The sequence below is a fragment of the Saccoglossus kowalevskii genome, chromosome 14 (assembly GCF_978046115.1).
Source record: "Saccoglossus kowalevskii chromosome 14, keSacKowa6.1, whole genome shotgun sequence".
In the NCBI taxonomy this organism is placed as follows: domain Eukaryota; kingdom Metazoa; phylum Hemichordata; class Enteropneusta; family Harrimaniidae; genus Saccoglossus; species Saccoglossus kowalevskii.
Genome location: NC_140654.1, coordinates 22,412,899 through 22,419,750, shown reverse-complemented (window position 1 = coordinate 22,419,750; position 6,852 = coordinate 22,412,899).

Sequence of the window (6,852 nt, the reverse complement as noted above, 5' to 3'; positions counted from 1 at the left end):
TTAAATATTACTGCATTGCCTAAATATTTTAGACGGTTCCGATAAACGTAACCGCGGTCGAAATATGCAGGTAAGGCAAGGGGAAACTGAAACCTGGCTGTTTGTGCGTGTAAGGCAGATGTACTATACCGGACGTAACGATGTCGAACTGCAGCGACAAACTTCAGACGGCTTGGTTTCCAGGGGTGGCTCACATCACGAGGACGCTGTACAGTACTATAGCTGACACCAGGACGACCAGAGAGTGAATTCTCAATCCGGAGTTCAATGGTGACGTTATCTGTGTTATACCGTACTTCTTGTGGATCGTCCAACATGCCAACCAAGGCACGCTTTCTTGTTCAATTTATTGGGGAACATATGTAAATCAAGATGACACCCCGTTTCTAATTTTTAGAAATCAGAAGAATTGCGAGAAACTACCACATCAGGTGCGACAGGAATGTTATGCAAACTGACAGAAATGCAAAACCGAGTTTGTTGACCCGTCTAACCAAATTCACCAAAGTTTATTAACCTCAAATTCATTCGGATTCTCGGGAATCAAGTCTCTGGCACCACAGTACCCGGAGACAAACGTCACCCTCAAGTAAATTCTTTGTCGTCCAATCAGGCTGCTCTCCTTGCGAAGAATGTAACAATTCGTGCATGCAATATATGTATTAAGTATTTCTTTATTTCTCCACCTATAACAAGTCACAAAGTATTCCCCTTTCTATGTAAATCACGTATGCATTTAAAAGCTTATAAGCCTAACAGTGAGGGCGTAATACTTGGAAATAAATTAAACTTTGGATTCCTGACAAGTGACAAGATTTGAATTCAAGGGGTACAGGCAGGTTGGTGGCAAATTTTAACACCATGTGTCTTATCACGCGATCCATCCAGTTTCCACACCGACATGGTAGCACTCATCGTAGGAGTAACTATGTTGATAATTCGTCACTTGAATTTGCAAATCCACAATAATAAAATACTAAAAGACGGCGTATTACATGCCACAGCTGTGGCAGAGGTAGACATACTTTGCACGAGTGTAATTCCAATAGACACAGCAGCACAACAGTAGCGATTTAAGATGTTGCGTTGTGGCAGGCCTTACAGTTCGCGTATATCAGGTCAGGTCAGGTGACACGTCTCCTATGCTGGAGTTGTGGGAAAACGGGTCATAAGCAGAAATACTGTAACTATTAGGTGTCCGGCCAGGATATTATTATTAAGATAGAATATTATTTTATAAAGATATGTGATTTGGTAGTTTTGTGTGATTTTGGTGATTATTTATCTCCGTAAAACTCTAACTGCTTCCAAGCTTAACGCTAATTAATCACGCAACCGCATTTTGTAAATGTAAAGTAGCAAGTAAAAAAATAATTCAAAGCGATCATGGAACCCGAGAAAACAATAATATTTTCTCTCCTGTCCCACCTTCCACGATTTAACTGTAATAACTACGAGTTTAATTTCGTAGTTGATTTAATTATTCTCATATTATAAATGGTGTTACGCGGCCTGCGTCCCGTAATTGTCCGGGTCATAATTATGTCAACTTTAATTAAGATGTTAATATCGGCTCCCATTCATAATCTGGTAATTTCTGACCATAAATCTAATTTCGTGATTCTATTCCTTATAGAAATCTCAAAGTGTTTGTTGAGTCTTATTTTTGGCTAACTTTCTGACCACGTCTTTAGTTTCAGTACGCAATATTAATACTAATTTGGCATTTGAGACGTGGCATTCTTTTGTTTTTCGCATGAACCTTTTGTTTGTAGACGTGTGGAAAAATAAGACATCCGGTAGCCTGAATATTATATCACTCATAATTAGAGAAAGAGACAATTTTCGAAGGTTTGCGCGTATTTTGGGAGATATTACTGTTCTAAACCAATATAGAGCCAAATGTAATTTGGTAGTTATTGTAATCTAGACCGGTGAGAAAAATGTTCATCTTATTGAAGTCAATAGATCAAACAATGCTGACGCATATATAAAAAACGAATTGATCGTTCATGTTTCAGTTAGCCATAGCTTTAATAATTTTAATACACATTCGCATATGTTGTGGGGAATTCATATTTTACGAATTTGCAATTTCCAAATTGTCCATTACTTGACCATTTGTTATACCGCCAGTCACATGTCTTCACGTGAAGAGCCAACTGTTCTCACTGTGAGCTGGCCTTGACAATACGTCATCTAGGTTTAGTGTATTTCTGCTTTTTTCAATTGTGTATTTCTCATTTATTCATTTAATTCAACCTCAGTATTCGATCAGGTATTTCCCGGACATGTTCAAGCATGCAAAATGATTTCATTACACAATAGCGGTTAACTATTGATAATTGTATCTTGGAGGGGAGTACTGAAGAGATATGCATTCCCCCACGTTATTAGTCCATTTCGCTTTAGTTTCAGGCTTGAAATTGAATGTAGGCAAGACAAAGGCTGTTTGGTTTGGGTCAAAAAAGGGATGCAGTGACAGAATATGCCCCACATTCAATTTAATATGGTTAGAAAATAATTTTGAATTATTGGGACTGATCTTCGACTTAAATTTAGAAAACATGGTGGTTTTAAGTTATGAAAATAAATTGAGAAAAATTTCTTCCTTGTTTGCTTCATGGGGCTGTAGACCACTGTCTCTTTTGGGTAAAGTTACAATTGTTAAAAATCTTGCAATCTCACAACTAATCCATTTATTTTCCTCCTTGCCATCTCCTCCTAGTGCACTTATGAATCGTCTTAATGCAATTATTAATCGATTTATTTGGAGTGGTAGGCGAGCTAAAATATCCAGGGCTACTCTTAGTCGTGGTGTTGAATATGGTGGTTTAAATTTACCTAATTTAACACTATTTTCCAAGGCGTTAAAATTGACTTGGATTAAAAAGTCCCACGAAAAAAGTGCTCACCCGTGGAAAATACTTTATTTTAATATTTTTAGGAAAATTGGACATTATAAGATTTGGGAAGCAGATGTAAATTTTATTAAAAAGTATATTACTTCAATTAAAAATAACTTTTGGTCGGAAATAATGGACATTTGGCATTCTTGTATAAATCATCAAAAATTTAATTATCAAAGTCAGGTTTTGTGGCATAATTCAAATATGCTATAAAAGATGATTATGTCAACATGAGGTTGTGGCAGGAAAAGAATGTTTGGTATGTCAATGATTTACTAGGAGATGATGGCCATTTTTTAAGTTATGAACATTTTAAGTGTAAATACGACTGCAATGTTATTTGTTTTGAATTTCAATCTGTGTTAAAAGCTATTCCCAGGTCATGGAAAAAGGAGTTGCAGGAGAATCCGAAGAAATTAAATTCTATTGACAATTATTTTATCCTTAATGTTAGAGACAAAACTAAACCTCACAAAATGTATTCGGATTTGGTTGGGAAAAATGTACCTCCTTTGGGCTGTCAAAATAAATGGGAAAAACGGCTTGAAATTCGAATTCCGGACGAAGATTGGAAACCCATTTTTAAACTACCATTTCTCTGTACATTTGATTCCAGGCTGCAGGCATTTCATTATAAATTTTTACATAGGGCAATTTACACAAATAACACTTTGTGTTTATGGAAATTAGTTGATAGTACATTGTGCACTTTTTGTAACGCTGATATTGAAACTCTTGAGCATCTTTTTATTACATGTACTATTACTAGGATATTTTGAGGAAAATGTCAGCAACTCTGGAAAAAATGGACAAACGTTGATATTTTATTGTCTGACAGGGATATTTGTTTTGGAATACACGGCAGTTTTTATTGTAATCTTCTCAACCTTTTTATTTTAATTTGTAAACAGCACCTCTATTCTAAATCGAAAAGAGGTTCTGTCCCAAAGGTGGAAGTCGTGGAGAGTATAATGTTAAACACTCGTATTGTAGAGTGACAAATAGCTATCAATAATGGTTCAATGTCTAAATTTAATGAAAAATGGAACAATTTTAATTATGATTAAATCACTTACTAGCCAGATTTGTCAGCTTATCAATAATCTTCCCCCCACTTCCACTTTCTTTAAGCCATCCACTTTTCCTTTTTTGTAATTTTTTCTTTCTTTTTTTGTAAATGTATTTATTTAAAGTAATAAAACAAATTAAAAAAAAAAAACGTTATTAGTCCATTGATTGTGAATATAATAAAGCAGGTAAGCGTCGGCTGGTGTTAGATTGTATCCAAGGCGTTTAGCTTTGGAATTAGGCATTTCCATCGCGCCATGTTTATTCACAAAAATATCAAAGCGAAGGTAAGTTGTTGGTCAGTTGCGTGTATGTGACCAGGTTATTTGTTGGTGAGCTTGCATCATCGTATTGATGAAATCACGGCTGGTGACGGTCTATTTAAATCTAGAAGATAATATTTGGTAATCGTAGTCCTAAATAACTATTAAAAATAGCTAGACGTTTCGAGCAATGGCTCTTTATCGATAGCATAGAAGAAAATGTCAAAACGTACAGGTAGAACATAGGAACGTAAGAACGCGCATGAACTATAAAATATAATCACACAAAATTCCACAATAGAACATATAACACGCCTTAGGTAGTAAGCTCAACAAATGAGTTGAACTGTTTGTTAATTCCATGGGGTTCTTTAGTTTTAAGGCGTAATATAGTTTCCTCCTCGACACCCCTGAGCTGCTTTTCGTTGCCATTGACACCACATACACCAGAAATAGACATATCTGTAATGTTATGTCCACTAGAATTAAAATGAAGTGAAACCGGATAAAAACGATTTTTCTGTCTAGTTTGACGTAGATGCGCAGCAAACCGATCACCCAAACGACGAACTGTAGAACCAATATAAAGTTTCCCGCATTTAATACATGAAATGCAATATACAACATTCATGGTAATACAACCGAATGAATATTTGACCTTTTTATATATCATATTTATCAGTCCGAGCAGCGTTCATTAGTTTATAAACTACTTTTACTATTTAAATCTAGGGCTCTTTCCTACCGTGCATGTTTGAAGGAATCAGTAAAACACTGCAATTCCACAATAGGTATATTTGTGCCTGTTTGCATCATGTTAGATAAACTAGTTAAGAATTCAATGCGCATGAATGGGACTACGCCATCCTTCAGTATATGACGGCTATGGTGGTTTTTAATGTTAAACAAGAAGGTAAGAGTATGCGTGGTAAGTGTTCTGTATTGCATTGTTGAAATTTCAACCTGGCGAGCACTCGTTGAAGCTCACTATATGTTATTATGAAAGATTGGAGTGGATAACCAGAAAGTGGTGAGGATTGTATGTAACAGTAAATACTTTGAAGGTGTTTTTTCATACACTGTGTGTGTTTTTATACTGACACGTCCTCAATTGGCTATGGCAAATGTATTGACCAAGAAGGTAAGGAGGCGAGTGTAATTGGTCTCTATAAGAACAAGTTGAAAGTTCAACCTGGAAGGAACTCGTTGCAGTTCACCGTATGTTATTATGAAACAGTAACAGTTTTGAAGGCTTAAACGTGCAATTGTGCACAAATAACTAGATAGTGGCGAAGATTGCGAGAGTCAAAAGTAGAAATTAGAGTACCTGAGTTATAGGATATTGTGTTATGCAATTTGATTTATTAAGTAAATTACGGAAGGAGTATCAGTAATGATGCTTACCAGGAGCTAGATGCCCCGTGGGATCCACATTTTAGTGGATATATAGGTTTGCTTTTTGATAGCAACAGTAAATTACGGCTGGAGCATCAGCAGTGATGCTTTCCAGGAGCTTGATGCTCTGTGAGATCGACATTTCAGTGGATGGGGTTGCTTTTGACAGTAACAGTCAACGACGACTGGATCATCAGTATTGATGCTTTCCAGGAGCTTAAAGCTAAGTGAGTTCTACATTTCAGTGGATGGGGTCGCGTTTGACAGCAACAGTAAATTACGACTGGAGCATCAGCAGTGATGCTGTCCAGAAGCTTGATGCTCTGAGATCTACATTTCAGTGAATAAGTTGGGATGGGGAAAAAAAAAGCTCTCAAAATTATATGCAATTGAAGTGGAATTATTTGAAAGATTACTACTAGTATCACATGTGAATACAGTACATAGTACCAAAAAAAATGCCACAATGGCTTATTTAATGAAACTTGCAATTTCTATCTGGCGGCGTTACACATTTGTTTTGTGTAAACGTTTTGCCACGAGAAGCCATGATGTAAGAGTTATTAACAGAGTGTTTTTTGTTTCAGGTCTGAGCCTGAGCCTGGAAGACGTCCTATTAGACTGAGGAAGTATTTCTTTGTTTAATCGCACAACAAAAATACTACCGTAACAATCAAGAAATTTGCGTATATCAAGAATGGAAACACAATTATAGGCAATGAAGGGTCACTTTTGTATTTTTTCCTTATTTGTTTTGAATGTTTGCTTAGAGTCCTGTTTATACAATTACCTGGTCGCATGTTACAGTGGGTTACGATTATCCAACCATCCATCTTTTTATTGATAGTCTATCCAAGCATAATTGTTGTTGAATCTAGAGAAGACTCTGTATCTGTAGAAATGTTTTGAAGTCGCTTTGTAAGAAATACTCATGTACAGTTTTGGTAATTTCAAGAGTTTTTAATTTGCTATGTTATTTACGAAAGCCACAAGTTATTTTTTATTTCTCAGTTAAACTGAGCAGTATAAACAGGGTAATACAGTCGTTATTTCTATACTCGATTGAGTTGCGTGCCCTGTAAAAATGTTACGGGGATGTGTCGACACTGCATCCGTTATATTCACGTCATCTGAATATCTTTTAGGTCAAGCGTCTTCGTGAAGTGCGTGGCGATGATGCTTTAGAGTTTGGCATTCATTCTTTGCGGACAGGAGGT